Consider the following 18,513-nt stretch of genomic DNA (forward strand, 5'->3'; position numbering starts at 1 on the left):
ACAGAAAGAGGCGACCACGTCTGTTTCCTGAAGAGCAACTGTCGCGCTCAGCCTGCGGACCTTTGGGTTAGTAGGCCAGTGGTTAACCACTTCGGTTATCCTTTAACATGATAGCCAGGTAGTTTCATTTACAGGCTGTATATCTCCTGCATCGTTGCCTGTGCTCCTACACCTATCTCCAGCAATTAAAAACCAAAGTTCACAGCCGTCAAGTCCACGCCAGCTCACAGTCTGCCCACTGTGGGTTTCCAAGACTGTCACTCTTTACGGGGTAGAAAGTCCAGTTTCCGATCTCACTCTGCTCTTCGCCCTTCAACCTTTTCATATGGTGTCTCTCTGCCTGCAAGCCCCCTCCATCACCCCCACCCCCACCACCACCACCACACGCACACATCCTACCCCTTCTTTGCATGGTAACTCATACATATCCTTCAAAAGGTGTGCAGCACAAATACCGCCTCCTCCAGGAAGCCAGCACTGCCTGTTCTCCCCTGCCACCCTCCCTCAAATGAAGAAAAGCAAGTGATACTTTTATGAGACTCTAGATTTGCCTCTGATCTAGTTCTACTCACAGTATATTTGCTTCTCTAATTATTCACTTGTCTTTCCAATGGAACTCAAAGGAAATTGAGACCAGCGACTGTACTCCTATCCTAAATATCTGTAGATCACTCAAAGGCAAGGTAAAGTCAAATTCAAAAACTAGCTGAATGATTGAGCCATCTTCGTTTGTATAGTAACGGCCAAATTAGTTACCTGCAGCTTTTTTTTTTTTTTTGAGCCAAAAGTGGTCATACAATTTTTTAAATAAATTTAAAGCCTTTCTAAAGGCAAGAGGACAATATTAAACAAGTAAAATTCATTTTGAGAATTTGACATTGTTTCCCTTATCAAATTCCAATACTACATAAACCTAGTATAAAAGAACAAACACAAGTCTTGGAAGAAGTGCGGCCAGAATACTCTGCGGGGGAAAGGATGGCAAGACTTGGTCTCGTGTACTTTGGACACGTCAGGAGAACCCAGTCCCTGGAGAAGAACATCGTGTTTGGCAAAGTGGAGGGGCAGGGAACAAAGGAAGACCTTTGATGAGCTGCGTGGACACAGTGGCTGCAACGATGGGCTCAAACAAAAGAGCAATTATGGGATAGCGCAGGAAGGGCAGTGGTTCCTTCTGTCATATATATATATATACATGTAAGGTTGACCTGAGTCAAGGCTCACTAACAAAAAGAGGATAAAACTGAAATCCAGACAGTTAAATATATTGAAGTACCCTATCAATGGGTTGACATGTGGGTTCTAGAGTCAGGACTACCTGGGTTCTAAGCCCAAGGACTGGAACTCATTGGATGTGGAACAGCAGTTACGTTACTAAATAGCCCTGTGCCTTGCTGCCTGCATTTGTAAAATAAGAGAAGCATCCCTGTCTCAAACAGTTTTGTGAGGATTTAATGAAGTAACACATGTAGCGCAGTGCCTGGGAAAATTTAAGGGTTGGATTGATTTTTATCTAGATGCAAGAACAGTAGCAAGAGCCATTATCTAAAAGAAATGGTTACAAAATGGAACTAACCTCAGTAAGTTAAATGGCAGGAAACTGTGGCTGCCAGAGAGGCAGAGAGGGGAGGAGGGGGGGAAGGGGCAGTCACTCCAGGATGCATTTATCCCTGAAAAATCTCTAACCCAATTGTCAGTGCTTTAAAATTGTCATTTAGAAAGACAATCACATAAACAGCGTTGGATTACTATCGCAATAATTATGTAAAGCAACAGGCCCTATAGCCCAGCCGCTGCTTCAAAAAATACACAAATTTGTTTTGAAAGAAAAACCAAGATAAAGGTAATGTGACACCCTAGGTTTTTAACTCGCACATTTTCAAACATTTAGTAAGTTGCTTCAGTAAATTGCTTTCTAACTTGTAAAATATTGATACCTTGGAACTATTGATTTAAAATCAAGGCAATACTGAAAATGGTGTCCCAACCATTTGTCTCCTTTTAAAAACTAAAACCCAGTATTTTACTTTAGAAATGAATTCATATGCTACCTAATTAAATTGATCTGCAATTAAAATAGCTTGCAGAACACAGAATCATAAACATTCCTCCCCGCGAACTTAGTACTAAGCCTGTTAAAATTACCATATCCAATACAATTCTTAAAGACTCAATCTTCTATCCTTTCTAACCATTAAAGAGGTAGATAGACTTCATTTAGAATTGAGAAAATTTAGTGACATAATTCCTTCTGAATGGGAAATAGCCTGCAATTTGCACTTTTGAGGAAAATATTTTTTTAATCTCGGTCATTGTACTGTCTGCTTGATGTTTCACATTAACACAGTGACACACAAATCTAAAAGAAGCTGAAATGTTTTTGTATAACTGCTTTTAAAAAATGAATAACAAAAGAAACCCTAACTTTAATTATTTCTCTTTATTATTTTCCAAACAGCCTCTATGACAGCAATAACAAAGAGTTGAAAACAATATATATAGTAACTTTAGCAGTCCCCATGAGACCCACAGACTTAAATCTACCTTAAAATCCAAGTGGCAAGTTTATTACATCTGCATTGCCTATGTGATGTGAAACTCTGCCTTCAATTTTTTTCTGCATTTTGATGAAAACAGAAATAAACATAATAATTATTTTATTTTTAATCATTTCTAGTATTTGTTTAATAATAGAATCATGTCTTGTTATTTCTTTGTTCTATTACTACTACTTCAATATGATACCAGAAAAACTTCTTAAAAACTGAAAATTCAAATGAGCCTTGTTTTGGTTAAATATTTCTGACAATTGCTATGATTTTTGTGACGAATTGGTTGTTTCAGCTTCTTTTAGATACAAATTAGAACTACATAATTTTTCCCCATTTTGCCAACTGCAGATCATATTTTGTAAGCAAATAAACTAGTGTCTCGCAGCTATATAATAATAATTATAGAGGTTCATTACTGTTTATTATATTTGGAAGTTGACATCTTTAATACCAAAAAAAATCTTATTTCAGTATATGGGAAAATTGAATCGTATTTCTCCCAGATATTAAGATAGAGAAGGCAAGACATAATAGCAGACATTATGTAATTACACCCAAATGGATGTTTAGAACCTAAGGGCACTTTGATGTCCAATGCAGACTTATCATCCGGAGCCCTGGTGGCCCGGTGGTTCAGCACTCAGCTGCTCTCTGAAAGGTCAGTCATTCAAAAGATTGCCGTGTCGGCCCACCTGTTGCCCTGCGGAAGAAAGTTGTAGCTGGCTGTTTCGTAAAGAATCACAGTTTTGGAAACCCTACGGACAGTTTGACACTGTCCCATGCGGTCACTATGAGTCTGGCGATCTGCTGTCTGACAGCAGTAGGTATTTTGGCAGACATGTCATATTGCATGTGCTGTCAGGTCAGAATAACATGTCAAGCAAACATGAAATTTCAAATGAAACCATGCTGACAGAGAAAGCCGCATCTCCTTAAAGAACACAGAATCCACGCCGTCATCCTAAGCTTCAGCATGACATTTGTCTTCCACCTGGCAACAAGTTCCCAAACCGGTGGACAACTGTACCGTGCACTAAAAGATCTCAGAATCACTGCCGTTTGGGTGTGTTTTTTCTACAGGAAAGCAACCAGTTTCCAGCTAAGAGAAGCTGTGAACATCAAAAGATCTCGATGTAAAACTCGCAGCCAGAAATCACACAAAAGTAAATGACAAAGGCACAAGACACGTTTGTCCCATGTGAACTGCTCTTTCACCTGTTCCTAAAAACAAAGTAACAAGACCGTTGAATATTAAGATCTTTCAAATATTCTTAAAGTATTTTACTTTAAAGAAACAATATTAGGCAAGAAAAGGAGCAGAGGAAGGCATTAATAAAATAGGAAAAGCACACAGTTCTACCTAGTCAATTTTTTAAAAATGTTGACTTAAAAAATTAAAGTAGAACACACATAAAGAAGGATATAAAATGGAAAGATAATAACAATAAACATTTCTCTTCTCCCATCACTAACACCAACCTAGGTCTCCATCCAGAACTGTTTCCTCCAAATTTTATATTATGGATGCTTTTACACAGAGACTCAAAATATTCATGGTACAATGGAATTAAAAGATACTGAAATTTTTACACGAACTTTTTGAAGCCTTTCATTTTTATTCACACAACTTTAAGTACTCATTTACCCTAATGTGAGTACTATTTTCATGTTCTTCCACTCTAAACCACAAATGAAAATTTCATTTTATATTAATTGCTATGTTATTTTATAAAGTACTGTAAACATTTTATGTTGCTACATTTTTGAAGAAGTATGATTTTTTCAATTCATCAATTATGTGTGATTTGGTTCACATTATGGCTTCAGTCACTGAAACTAATTCTTATGACTCATAGTACAGGCAGCAAATCCAAACCGCCCCTAACAGTGATCATGGAAATGATCTACATAATTCTAGGTAGAGATAAAGGAAAGTGAACAGATAAATTTCAGATAATCATATTAAAAACCAAAAACAAAATGATTTAAAAGAAACAACTAAGTAAAAAATTGAAGCTAATTGTAGAATTTGAATTTTCTTTTATAAACAATTACCTAAAACACCTACCTTTATCCTCTACTGCTAAGACCAAATGTAAGAAAAAAAATTAAGCTGTGAACTCAGGATTTTTTTAAAGCTGATGTTCTAACCTTCCCATTTATTTTCTTTAAAGCATTTCAAAAAGAAATAAAACTATTTCTCCAGAAAGTTCTAGTTAGATTTTTAAAGCACATGCAAGTGTTGCCATCTGAACATATTGAATGTGTTAATTAAAATAACACAACTTTGCTCATTTTTCAAATCTTTCAAACTATGCCCATTACATTCATTGACATGAATTTAAAAACGCTCCCTTATATTAACATATTGTAAACCAAAAAAAGTTCAACCTATCAAAAACTGTACTTTTAACTAGAGGTGATAATTTCATATAGATTCCCCTTTTAATGCTATTACATAATTTACCTTCTATGGGAAAAACACTCTCCAAACAAATGTATCTTTTTTGTACTAATTCAGAGTTATTGCCCAAGGCATTTCATAACCCCGTCACAAGCTTTGTCTCTACCGGGGCACTGCTCGTGAAGAGGTAAACATCAGACTGCTAAATTGGCACTCATTCAGCAGCACTTGGGAGGAATTATAATTCAAATATCGATTATCCGATGAGTGTGGCAACCTCTGTCACAGGAAAGAGACCCTCTGAAATTTACAATAAACAGACTTAACTGAAGAAGAGAAAAAAACTTCACTGCATTGCTTAGTAGTTTTAGGAAGCAGATTATGTGCATTAATTCTGTATAACTCAGAAAGAGATTTTGAAATCTCTTTTCATGCTTTCGAATCAAAATGCCCTTGCTGTTTGATTACATGTGCGTAGGGAAGTCAGTGGACTCGCTTTTAAGCGTGCTGGTCTTTTCTGCCCGCTGCCTGGTAGTCAGCTCCGGCAGTTTCTCTCCCTCGTCCAGCGCTGAAGGACAGCGCTGATGAGAGAAACTACAATGGGCCCAATTCTTCCACCCGCTCGACCCACCCGCAGTCGCATGACAGTCCCGGAAACCTCTTCTGCTTGGTATTGTCACTGGTCCTGATGAAATCACTTATGTGGCCACTTGTGGGTGGTTGGAGGTGATTTATCTTTTATGAATTGAAGAAGTGATGAAGAAATTTAGGAGGAAAAGGACAAAAATAATTAGCATGAAGTTAAGGGCTTTCTATCATAAGGCAAATGGACTCACAGTGTTTGCAAGGCTTATACCAGTTCTGCCTAATGACACCACCAAATATTTCCAATTTGACCCAACTTGCTGTCCCGTCACGGGTCGCACGCCTCAGCCATCCAGAGACTGCTCGGTATCGGCAAGGAGCCGTGGGTGGTGCGTCCTTGGCCGTCATCATTTACGACATCAGTTCAGGGCTTCCGTCGAGTAGACGGAAACTCTTGACCACCTCCGTAAACCAACACTGTTCACTGGCGATCGGAACAGCCTTCTTAATTAAAATAGCAGTAATCAAACCGTGATAAAGAAGAACAACTTGCCCACTAGCGCATTTATTTCCCCTCTCACCTCAGCTTCCCCATTTGGGCAAGAAAAGATTTTTCTCTCAGGTTTAGAGTTGTTCCCAAAATCCGTTTCCCTCCTTGGCCTTTGCTCCTTGTTTGTCTTGCGTTAAAAAAAAAAAAAAAAGTTTCTCTGTTTGGAAACCCTACGGACAGTTTTCTGCCTGAATTGATAGCCGCAGCTTTTAATTCTAACATTTCAATACATGGACTAAGGGAGGTTATATATGTGTCTTGTGTTTCATGGACTTAGGGTTGTGATAATTTAGGTCTAGATTGCGGATAATATTAGGGCATTATACAATAGATAGTCTGACAGCGGCCATAAAATGGGCCGCTTTGTTACTGCACTGTGCTTCGTGTTGCTTAATGGTGTCCACAAATATTTACAAAACATAAAAACACTGATATTTTAACGATGCAGTAGGTTCCATCAAACAGAAAGCACTTTTGCTACAGCTGTGTGACAGCACAATTTACAGCACAACAATGGCAGCAGAATTTAAATGAAAAGTCCTATGAAAAAGAATGGCCTTGTTTTGAGGTTTGTGTGTGAGTGTGTGTGTGTGTGTGTGCGTGTGTTTTATTGGTGTGCTAAATTGATTCTATACAGCGGGTGGCACCACCGCCTTCACATCGCATTTTGATCATTTCCAGGTGGTCTGTGGTTTCACTTCTCGGTGGAGATTATGAACATTAGGACCGTTTTCCAAAATTTTAAAACATGGTATGATGGCAAATCTCAAATCTAGGAAATGCCTTAACTATATGAAGACGCTTATTTCAGATCAATGCAATATTTATAGACATTCTATACTAAAAATACAAAATCACTTCACGCTTAAAAGCAATGTTACAGTCAGTGAAACCGTAATGAAAAGAGATGCCAGCAATCAGTTCCGACTCATAGCAGCTCTACCTGCCACAGAACAAAACTCTCCCAGGTCCGTAGGTAGGCAAACTGTTTGGGGATACACCCATTTCTGCAACCCAAACGAAAACTTAAACAAGGGTTCCATTCAGGGTTCTCTACCCGTTAGCCACAAAGAGACTTGGCCCGAAAGGAATTTAGCCCTCGCCTCTGATTTCCCAGCAGCCCACAGACACCGCCTATCGTTTGATATGAAATCACAGTGTTTCTTCCGCCCACCCTGCTTGTAGCGATCTCCTTGGAGCTCGGTGCACAGCCCGCACTGTCATCCCTTCCTGTACATGCCTTCCCCAGAGAGCTCGTGCTGCAGACAGCTCGGCCACGGGGCAGGCAACTGGCTGAGATCCAGGAACATGCTGTGGATGACCGCACTTTGTGTTTCATGGCAAGTGCGGCTGCCCGAGGATGCTGAGGGAATGGCTCAGGAAGACAGGTGTGACATCTAGAGTAGATAGGACATTACTGGCATGCCCGAGAGTTTCCATTTGGTGTAGAACTGGAAGCCATGTTGCTGCCTCCCTGTCTTCTGTGTCATAAAGACCTAGTGCCGGTGGCACGTAAAACAAAATATTCATTCCCAGCTCACTGTTTCCCAATGTCACCTGCAAATCACACACACACACACACACACACACACACACACACACACACACACACGCATACCCACATTCCCACATACTTACCTATCGTCTTCCGTAGAAGTTATATCTGTTAATAGTTGGGTGTGCATTTCATTCACATCCAAGCATGGACATTCATATCAAAATTATACTTTGTCCTTTTTGCATAAATGAGATCATAGACTAGCATTGTCTCATGCATGTTTCACTTTAAAAATGCCTTAGAGATCTTGCCAAGTCAATATGTGTTTAACTCTTTCTTTTCAACAGCTGTGTAGTATTCTTTGCTATGAGCAGACCACAGTGGATTTAAACCAGGCCTCTACTGACGCATCATGGCACCATTTCTCAGCTTGAAGAAATAATACTTTATGGCCAATTTTTTTTCTGTTTTCAGGAATTTCTGCAGAAAAGCTACACCATACATATGATCTCCATTTTCAATATGCTATTCCCTTTCGTTCATCGTGTTTGAAATGTATCAAAGCTCCGAAAGAGAATTCTGGGTCTAATTCTCTCTGGAGTCTGCTCTGAAGTCCTCATCGCTTGGAGGCATAAGTTTCAAGTTATGCATTTGGTGGCAACAGTTGACCTCACAATCACTTCACACTTGGTATATTTTAAAAAAACAATTAATTCGTTTGTAGTCTTGCAAGCTAAGAATTGAACTTTCAAAAGCACATGTTGGACCAAAAGTCTAATCAGTTTGTAGATGACTTGGAAAATGGCATATTGCAAAAAAAAAAAAAAACTGGGAATAATCATATAATGCATTGCTCGTTAGATTGAAGTTTGAAAATCGGGTCCCAATTGGAAAAAAGAATGGATCAGGTAGTGGATCAGGATTGAATCTATGTACTTTGATTATAATCTTCACAGAGATCAAGACATAAAATCTATCCCTTCAAAAAAAAGCTAAGTAAAGATGAGACATAAACAAATGTTGGCAAATCTCTACATACACAGTAGTGGGAGGTGGTGAGGGTCCAGAGATACAACTTCATCCACACTGGCCTTTACCAGTTGACCTCTGTCCTCCCCACAGATCATTAGTTTCTCAGAATAGCTATTCTTTGAGAATTCGTCTCAGGTTGTGAGCCTTCTGACATTCTTATTAGGACAAAATATGTCAGTACACACAAAATATATCACTTCATCTCTGACATTTAAAAGAATAGAAGTATTCCTGCTCTTGTGTAAATTTCTAAATTGAATGCTGTCATTTGCGCTTCTCTTTAAAAATGACCAGATTCTAATTAGTTCCCCCATATGTTCCTACAGATTTTGCTAAGTTTCACATGAAACAGTAAATTCCATTTCCAAGGCATAGGGGAATAGCTTTAAAGAAGGTTTAAGTTAGAGAACAAGCCCTTAACTATAAGACCCATGTGAAGATTGAGAGCTTTGGATGAAATTTAGGAATATCATCTTTCCTTAACCCCTGCCTATCTTTGTCCTTTCTATTCCCACAGAACAAATCCAAGTGTTATTCCAGCTCACCGGAGCCTGAGCAAAACTGAAGGGGAGATCATTGATAAGCAATGATAAATATTCTATTCATCCCCTTTGTCCCTGGTGTTAGGAGATACAAGAACGCATCAGTCCAAGAAGCAACATTTTGTAGTAATTAACTCTACCTATTAGCAGTGAGAAAAGGACTCATTCATACTCAGTGCACTTTCTCAAAATGTTTGCCTGCTTCCACATGCTAAATACAAGCGCTCTTCCTGACTCAAGTCTTCTCAAGCAGTTCACAATGTTCCTGTCACCCCCACATCTGGTGATGCCACGGATCTGCTCCCTGCAAACAAATAAAAATATCTAACTTTGTGGGGTCTTCTTATGTGATAAAGGGTATTTTGTGTCTTAAATTTTCCTCTGAAAAGCATGGCTTCTCTTCAGCTTCTTGGATCTCTCTACAATTTTTATTTTATTTCCATTACAATAATCCAGATGAAAAGTTTATTATTCCTTTATTCAATATAATAAGAGACCTTACATTTTTGTAACCTGGTTTTTACTCACAAAAAAAGCTATGAAAATCACATAAAATTATATGACCAGCTCACACCCACTAGAATGAACATAATTTTTAAAAATTGACCATGCCAACTGTTGGAAAAGATGTGGAAAATTTGGAACACCATGCATGACTTGTAAGAATGCAAAATAATAAACCAATTTGTAAAATAGTCTGTCAATTCAATATTAAATACAAACTTTTCATATGACCCAGAAATCCCACTTCTAAGTATTTATCCAAGATAAATGAAAACATGCATCCACACAAAAAGGTATATAAATGTTTGGATCAGCTTTATTAATAATTAATAATTAATGCCTAAGGAGTACAAGAGAATGTGGGGAGATAATGGAGATGTTTTATAGTTTGGTTGTAGTGGAAATTACATGGAGATATACGATAGTTAAATTTTGTTTAATTGTACAAGCTTCATTTTATTGGATGTAAATTTATCTATCTATTCAGGAAAGACACTGTTCCTCTTTAAAGGGCTTTTATCTGATTAAGTCAGGCTCACCCAGGATGACCTGTCTTCAGATTACAAATTAGTTTCATTGCTAAAAATGTTTTTAAATTGAATTTGTATTTAAATAGGAATACTTTTTTATGATTCATATCTTAGAACAGTTAGTAAAATGTTTGCCTTGTTATATAATATATAGCATGCCTTTCTATGCATAAAAGTATGAAAGAAACAATTTCAGATACACTAAATCATCTTTAACATAGTAATACAGTTAAAATAATGTTTTGATGTGCATCAGCAGGTAGCACTGGTTTGTTATTATGAAACATTTTATATACTTCAAATTTTTAATAAAGATAAGCTTCAAAGGGGTTGATTTGAAACTATAGGTTGTTTGTAAATGAGATGCTTGTAACTCAATCCACTGATTTGAGACATTAATTATGCCTACAAAATGTCTTCCTTTTGCTAAACAATGTAACTTAATTATAGAAGTGATATTCTATTATATTCACAAAACCAGTCCACACTCAAGGGTAGGGAACTATACAAGGCATGTATAGAATAAGGAGAGGGAATGGGAGTTGGGGTATCATCTTAGAATTCTGTCCATCACAGTAATTGATAAATATTAAATTACATCTCTCTATTTATATCTTTACTTTGTATTCATGACAGATATTCACTACAGCAAAAAGATGATCCATATTTAGGGGAAAGCTAACCTAATATATGTCCACTACTTGATATCAGTCCACTATAATTCCTAGAAGTATTTCCTGAAAGAAAACAAATCAAGAAAGCAAAACAACAGATAACAAGGAATATTAATCTTGCCAGGCTAGAACTAGCCAATAATCAGAGAACGCACTCACTTTCCATAAAAATAATTTCTTTTGTAAATATTAATACTAATCCCAATGAGGTGGAAAATAAAGATGTCCCTGACATTAGACTTTTTCCAAATGTGCTAAACTCCATTACCCCTGGTATCAACAGCCACTGCTTTTCTTAGCTCACATCCCAGGGTTATGCAATGAGCTGCACTGTCTCACCGAACCCAGTAATTGTTCATGAAATGGTTCGTGTGGTTGTGGGGTTGGTTAGACCCAAATCTGAAGTTCAGATGTCACGTGGGGAAAATCTACCTTTTCCACAAGGTTATAGAAGTTGATTCAACCAAGTCAGATAATAGACAGCAACTCAAGTCCAAGGTCCAAAAACCAGACAGAAGGAAGCCAAATGCAAGGTCTAGAGTGGTGTTTCTCTGCCTTCCTAGTGCCCAGACCCTTTAATGCAGTTCCTCATGTTGTGGTGACTCCCAACCACAAAATTACTTTCGTTGCTACTTCATAACTGTAATTTTGCTACTGTTGTGAATCATGCGACCCCTGTGAACGGGTCGTTCGGCTCCCAAAGGGGTCATGGCCCACAGGTTGAGAACCACTGGTCTAGAGCAAGAAAGCAAAAAGTCCAAAAGTTCAAGCAGGTCTCTCTTGCTTAGCCAGGACAAAAATTCTGCTAGGGCGCATGTTGTGTTGGCTACCTGACTGAGTCCAAGCCAGCAGCCTTTCTGAATGATAACTCACATCAGATTAGTGACCCACACTTTGGCATGTGTTCAACCTGGAAGGGGCAATCACAAAGATGGCTCTGATAAAGGTGTGGTTCCTGCCAGTACAATAAGTACTCAAAATATATCCCACTTTAATCCTGTCTCATTAGCATAACAGTAACTCCCTCTAAAATGGGATTATAGCCATAGGTGTATAGGTTCACATTTGCAGTACATCACATACTGGCTAAAGGGTTCAGGCCAAAATGATTATATTAAGTCATTAACTACAGCTCATCTTCATATGTAAATGTAATCAGCCTCTGGAACAGAACTTAGAATCGTTTTCATTTAAGTGATGTTTTTGAGTTATGATGAGGATGCCCAATACTAGCAGTAATTCCTCCATTCCATGACTGTGACAGACATCACTAGTAGAGCACAGAATCCTCTCATACTTTGTCCAGACATAGCTTCAAAATACTTCTAAACACAGCTCTTCAAGAATTCACAACAACCAGCAGAACTTCACACATGAGAATAACCATATTTGCCATCCCTGGGATAAAGTACTGCTTTCAGAAAGTGTCCCTTAAAGCCAAATGACAGCTGCCGAAATAACAAAATGCCTACGTGACACACCGCACTCAATCCCTCCATAAGAGAAACCTATTCTACAATACATCTGTAAAGGCATTCAGATGATAATCCTGAAACTCTGAGCATCAAATGATAAGCTAAAGACTACATTAAACATCATTTATGAAAACAGACAGAATGAAAGCAGTAACTGATCATTTTGAGACACAGAAGGCATCATGCATGGTCAAGGAGAACCCAACTTGACAGAATACTTATTGGAACAGAGACATGGTGTGAGCATATCTTGAGTGCAACAAGGTAAGTCGAATATAAGGTGGGTCTGAAAGAGAAAGGTCCGGCAGTTAGAATACTAGTGGCATGAATGATCACAGAGCAACGAAGGGGCCGGTGAAAGAAAACTAAATAATTCACTCAGAGAGAGATACATAGTCATTTGGGTTGTGGGCCCCAAGGGAGGGAAAGGTCTGTGGGGTAACAAGTGGAGACATTCGACTCCGGGTGCCCCCGTGAGTATCAGCTGCAACTGGATAATTGGCTGTACAGTATGATTAAGTGGGATTTCATACCAGGTATGCAAGCACAGTTCAACAATAAAATACCAAACACTGGATCTCACTTCATAAGTAAAACAAAGGCAAATAATCACATGTTCATATCCTTCAATGAGAAAAGCATTTGATAAAAGCCAACACCAAATCCTGATGAGAACTCAACAAAACAGAAAAGAAGTTAGCTCCTCAGCATGCAGAAGGCCAACAGCAAATATTCGTCCTGACAGACAGAGACTGAAAACAATACCCTTGCAAACAGAAACCAGACCAGAAGGGCCTCTATCACCACTCCTAATAGATTTTCTAGCCAGGAGGGTAAGATAAGACAGAGAAATAAAAGGAATCCAAGTTGGTAAAGACTAAGTAAAATTATACCTATTTTCAGATAATATTATTATATAAATAGAAAATCCCAAAGACACAGCAAGAAATTACTGGAACTAATTGAAAGATTCAGCAAAGTGTCAGGGTACAAGATCAACATACAAAAACTGCTCACGTTTTTTGTAAAAACAAAGAGAACTCCAGGAAAAAAAAAAAAGTAATGCCATTTACAAAAGCTACCAAAAAGAGAAAAACCTAAACCTAAAGAAAGAAAACCCAAACCACTGAAAACTGAAAAACACTACCCCAAGATCTAAAAAGTCCTAAAATATAGCATGCTCAGGAATAGGAAGACAGCATTGTGAAAATGCCAACAGCACCCAAAGCAATCGATGGTTGTTATTAGATGCCATTACGTCTGTTCCAACTCATAGCCGTCCTATGCACGACAGAATGAAACGCTTCCAGCCCCTGAACCACTCTCACAAGTGTTATTATATTTGAGCCCATCGTTGGAGCTACTGTGTCCATTTATCCCATCAAGGGCTTTCCTCTTTTTCACTGCTCCACTCTTTTACCAAGCATGATGTCCTTCGGCAGGGACTGGTCTCTCCTGATAGCATGTCCAAAGTACATTAGATGACGTCTCACCATCCTTGCCTCTTAGGAGCATTCTGGCTATACTTCTTCTAAGATAGATCTGCTAGTTCTTTTAGCGGTCCATGGTACTTTCAATCTTCTTTGTTAACACCATAGTTCAAGTGCATTGATTTTCCTTAGGTCCAAATTTCACGTGCATGTAAGGCAATTGAAAATACCATGGTGTGGGTCAGTCCTCAAAGTAATCTCCTTGGTTTCTAATACTTTCAAGAGGTCTTGTATAGCAGATTTACCCAATGCAATGCATCATTTGATCTCAACTGCTGCTTCTATAAGCATTGATTGTGGATTCAAGAAAGATTAAATCCTTGACAACATCCATCTTTTTTCCTTTATCATAGTGCAAACTATTGGTCCAATTGTGAAGATTCTTGTTTACCTTGAGTTGTAATCCATACTGAAGGGCAGCAAATGCTTCAAGTCCTCCTCAATTCAGCTAGCAAACGTGTGCCATCTGCACATCCCAGGTTGTCGATAAGCCATCCTCCAGCTCTGAGGCCGCATTCTTTTTCCTGTAATCCACCTTCTCTGACGATTTACTCAGCATATAGGTGAATAAGTATGGTGAGAGGATACAACCCTGATGCGTACCTTTGCTAATTATAAACCATGTCATATTCCCTTGTTCTATTCACACAATTGCTTCTTTATCCTTATAGGTTCTGCATGAGTACAATGTATGTTCTGGAATTTCTGTTCTTCTTAAAGCTCTCCGAAGTTTGTTTTGATCCATATACAGTCAATGCCTTTGTACAGTTTATGAAACACAAGTAAACATCTTTCTGGTGTTTTCTGCTTTCAGCCAACATCCATCTGATATCAGTGATGCTATCTCTTATTCCACACCCTCTTCTGACCAGCCTGAACCTCTGGGCAGTTCCCTGTCAATGTGCTGCTGTAACCATTGTTGAATGGTCTTCAGAAAATTCGACTAGTATGTGATACTAACAATATTATTCTATAATTTGCTCATTCTGCTAGGTGACCTTTCTTTGGGATAGTATAAATATGCATCTCTTCTAGGCAGTTGGTCAAGTAGTTGTCTTCCAAGTTTCCTGGCATAGGTAAGTGAGTGCTTCCTCTGCTTCATCGGTTTGTTGAGACGTTTCTATTGGTATTTCACCAATTCCTAGTAGCCTCATTTTGGGATAAAATTATAATGCAGCTTGGACTTCTTCCTTCAGTACCATTGGTTCTTATTCATGGGCTACCTAGTGAAACGATTGCATGTCAACTAGTTCTTTTGGGTACAGTGACTGTATTCTTTCCATCTTCTTTTGATACTGTCTGCATCATTTAATATTTTGCCTATAGCACTTTTCAACATTGAAACTGGAGGCTTGAATTGTTTTCTTCAGTTCTTTCAGTTTAAGATAGTGCTGATTGTGCTCTTCCTTCTCAGTTTTCTAACTCTAAGCATTTGTCTATCTCATAATATTTTACTTTGTCTTCTCAAGCTACCCTTTGAAATATTTTGTTAAGCTCTTTCACGTCATCATTTATTCCATTTGCTTTAGCTACTCTACGATTAAGAGCAAATTTCAGAATCTCTTCTGACTTCCACTTTGACCTTTGCTTTCTTTCTTGTCTTTTTCGTGACCATTGTTTTTCTTCATGTCTGATGTTCTTGATGACCTCCCACAGCTCCTACTGAATGCTTCAAATCTGTTCTTGAGGTGTTCTTGAAATTTGGGTGGGATAGATTCAGGGTCATACTTTGGTTCTCATGGACTTATTTCAATTTTCTCCAACTTCAACCTAAACTTACATATGAGCAATTGATAATCTGTTCCACAGTCTGCTCTCAAGCTGGTCTTAGCTGCTGATATTGAGCTTCTCCGTTGTCTCATCACACAGGTGCAGTCAATTTGATTTTTGTATATTCCATCTGGAGAAATTCATGGGTTTAGTCATCTTTTGTGATGCTGAAAAAAAGATATTTGCTAAGAACAATTTGTTGGTCTTGCAAAATTCTATAATGTGATCTCCAATTTTCATTTATATCACCAAGATCATACTTTCCAACTACTGTTCCTTCCTCTTGATTTCCAACTTTTATATTCCAATCACAAATAATTATCAATGCATCTTGATTTCATGTTTGATAAATTTCAGACTGAGCATACTGGTAGAAGTCTTCAATTTCTTTGTAACTAGCTTTTGTGATTGGTGCCTAAATTTGAATAATAGTTTAACTTACTTGTATTTCCTAATATCGGATAGACATTATTCTATCACAGACAGCATTCTATTGAAAGATAGATCTTGAAACGTCCTTTTAGATGATGAATGTGATGCCATTCCTCTTAATAGCATGGGTGGGAGGGTAGCAATGATATATCTGACAAGGAACTAATCTCATAAATTTATAGAAAACGTCAATACGTCAATGACAAAAGGACCATCTAATTTTAAAATGGGGAAAGGATATGAACAGGCACTTCATTAAAGAACACAGTCAGGCAGCCAATCAGACATGAAGAAATGCTCACAATAATTAGCCATCTGATAGATCAAATCAAAGCAACAGTGAAATATTACTCCAGCAATAATAGTAAAGCTCAATACCATGAAAACAACAACTAGAAAGGTGTGGAGAAACTGCAACACCCACACCTGGATAGGATGGCTGTGCAGCCTTTATGGGAAATGGGGTGATATCCCCCTAAGTTGGAAGTAAAAATACAATTTGATTTAGCAATCCTCCTGAAATAAGAGGCAGAACACAAACATATTTATCCATGTTTACTGCAGCATTTCCCACAATGAGAGATGGAAACCACCTAAATGCCTATGCATGCAGGATTGATGAAAAGGTAAAAAACTGTGGTGCATACACACAACAGACTAACATGAAACATTAAAGAATAGCAAATTCATAAAATACTTTACATGGTGGATATAACCAGAAGACATTGTGCTGAGTTAAATAAGTAAAGCACACACACACAACAGTATGAGTCCACTGTTATAAAAAGTCAAAGGAAGCTTTACATACAGAAAAATTAAAAATCATGTGATGGTTAGCAGGGATATAATTGCTGACATCAGCTGAATCTTGGCTAAAATCAAAGGATACCAGAAAGATATTCACTTGTCTTTTAGTGTTTATACAGTGGCATTTGACTTTGTGGATCATAACAAATATGGATAACATTGAGAAGAATGGGAATTCCAGAACATTTCTTTATGCTCATGTACAACCCATACCTATGTTGAGAAACATTCTTTCAAATTTAATAGGGGAATACTTAAAATAAAGGGATATGTGTGTTAGATTTGTATCGTTTCAACATATTTATTCAATCTGTATGCTGGGCAAATAATTAGAGAAACTGGACAATATTAAGAAGAATGAGGCATCAGGATTAGAGGAAGGCTTATTAACCACTTGTGATATGCAGAGAACACAGTTTGTTTGCTGAAACTAGGAAGACAAGCATTTGCTAATGAATATCCAGAACTACAGTTTTCAGTATGATTTACAATGCAATATAAATAAAACCCAAATCCCCACAACTTGTCCAATAGGCAGCATGGTGTAAATGGAGAAAAGACTGGATCTGTCAAGAATTTCCTTTTGCTTGGATCCGCAGTCGGTGCTCATGGAAGCCACAGTCAAGAAATCAAGCACATATTTCTTTGAGAAAATCTGCTTCCTGTGACATCTCTAAAGCACGAAGAGCAAGGATACCACTTTAAGGACTAGGGTGCACTGCACCCGAACCATGTGTTTTCCTTCGTTTGATACGTATATGAAAGTTGGACGACGAATAAAGAAACCATAGAAAAAATGATGCATTTGAATTATGGTGTTGGTGACCAATAGTGAAAGTTCTGAGGACTGCCGGAAGCACAGATTAATCTGTCTTGGAAACATAGCCAGAATGCTCCTTGGAAGCAAGGATGGCAAGATTTTATCTCCTGTACTTTGGACATGCTGTCAGAAGAGGCCAGTCTCTAGACGGGGACATCATGCTTGGTAAAGCAGAAGGACAGCAGAAAAGAGGAAGATCCTCAATGACATGGGTTGATTCAGGGCTGTAACAACGGACTCAACAACAACAATTCAGTTGTACTTCCTAAAAAAAAATAATGATAACACCAATTTGAGGATGGCATAGGACGGGGAAATGTTTCATTCTGTTGTAATAGCATCTCACTATAAATCAGAATCAACTGGATAGCACCTACAACAACAACAGGTAAGAGAGGGAAGGGACAGAAAAATCTCTAACTACATAATCCAGACCCACTGCCATCAAGTAGATTCTGACTCATAGAGATCCTATGGAAGATTCCCAAGACTATGAATCTTTACCCAAGTAGAAAGCCTCTTCTTTCTCCCATGGAGTGACTACTGAGCTTGAATCATCAACCTTACAGTTGGCAGTTGAAAACCTAGTGCTCAGAACCACCATGACTCTTAATAGACATGTATTAATTTGGATGAAGTGAAAGGCAATGTACAATAAAGGGGTGATCAATGCAAAATTATAAAGAAAGGGAAACAGAGAGGTGCACAAGAGTTAATTACACAATCCTTTATTATCAATAATAACAAACAAGTGGACAAATAGGCAGGCAAGGTAAACAAATATTCATAGGCAAAAGGAACTATATACCTAACCATGTATTCATATAGGGTTTGTCAGAAGATATTTC

Source organism: Echinops telfairi, unplaced genomic scaffold, assembly GCF_000313985.2.
Source record: "Echinops telfairi isolate 266 unplaced genomic scaffold, ASM31398v2 ScPeMD7_3533;HRSCAF=4204_0, whole genome shotgun sequence".
Taxonomy (NCBI): Eukaryota; Metazoa; Chordata; class Mammalia; order Afrosoricida; family Tenrecidae; genus Echinops; species Echinops telfairi.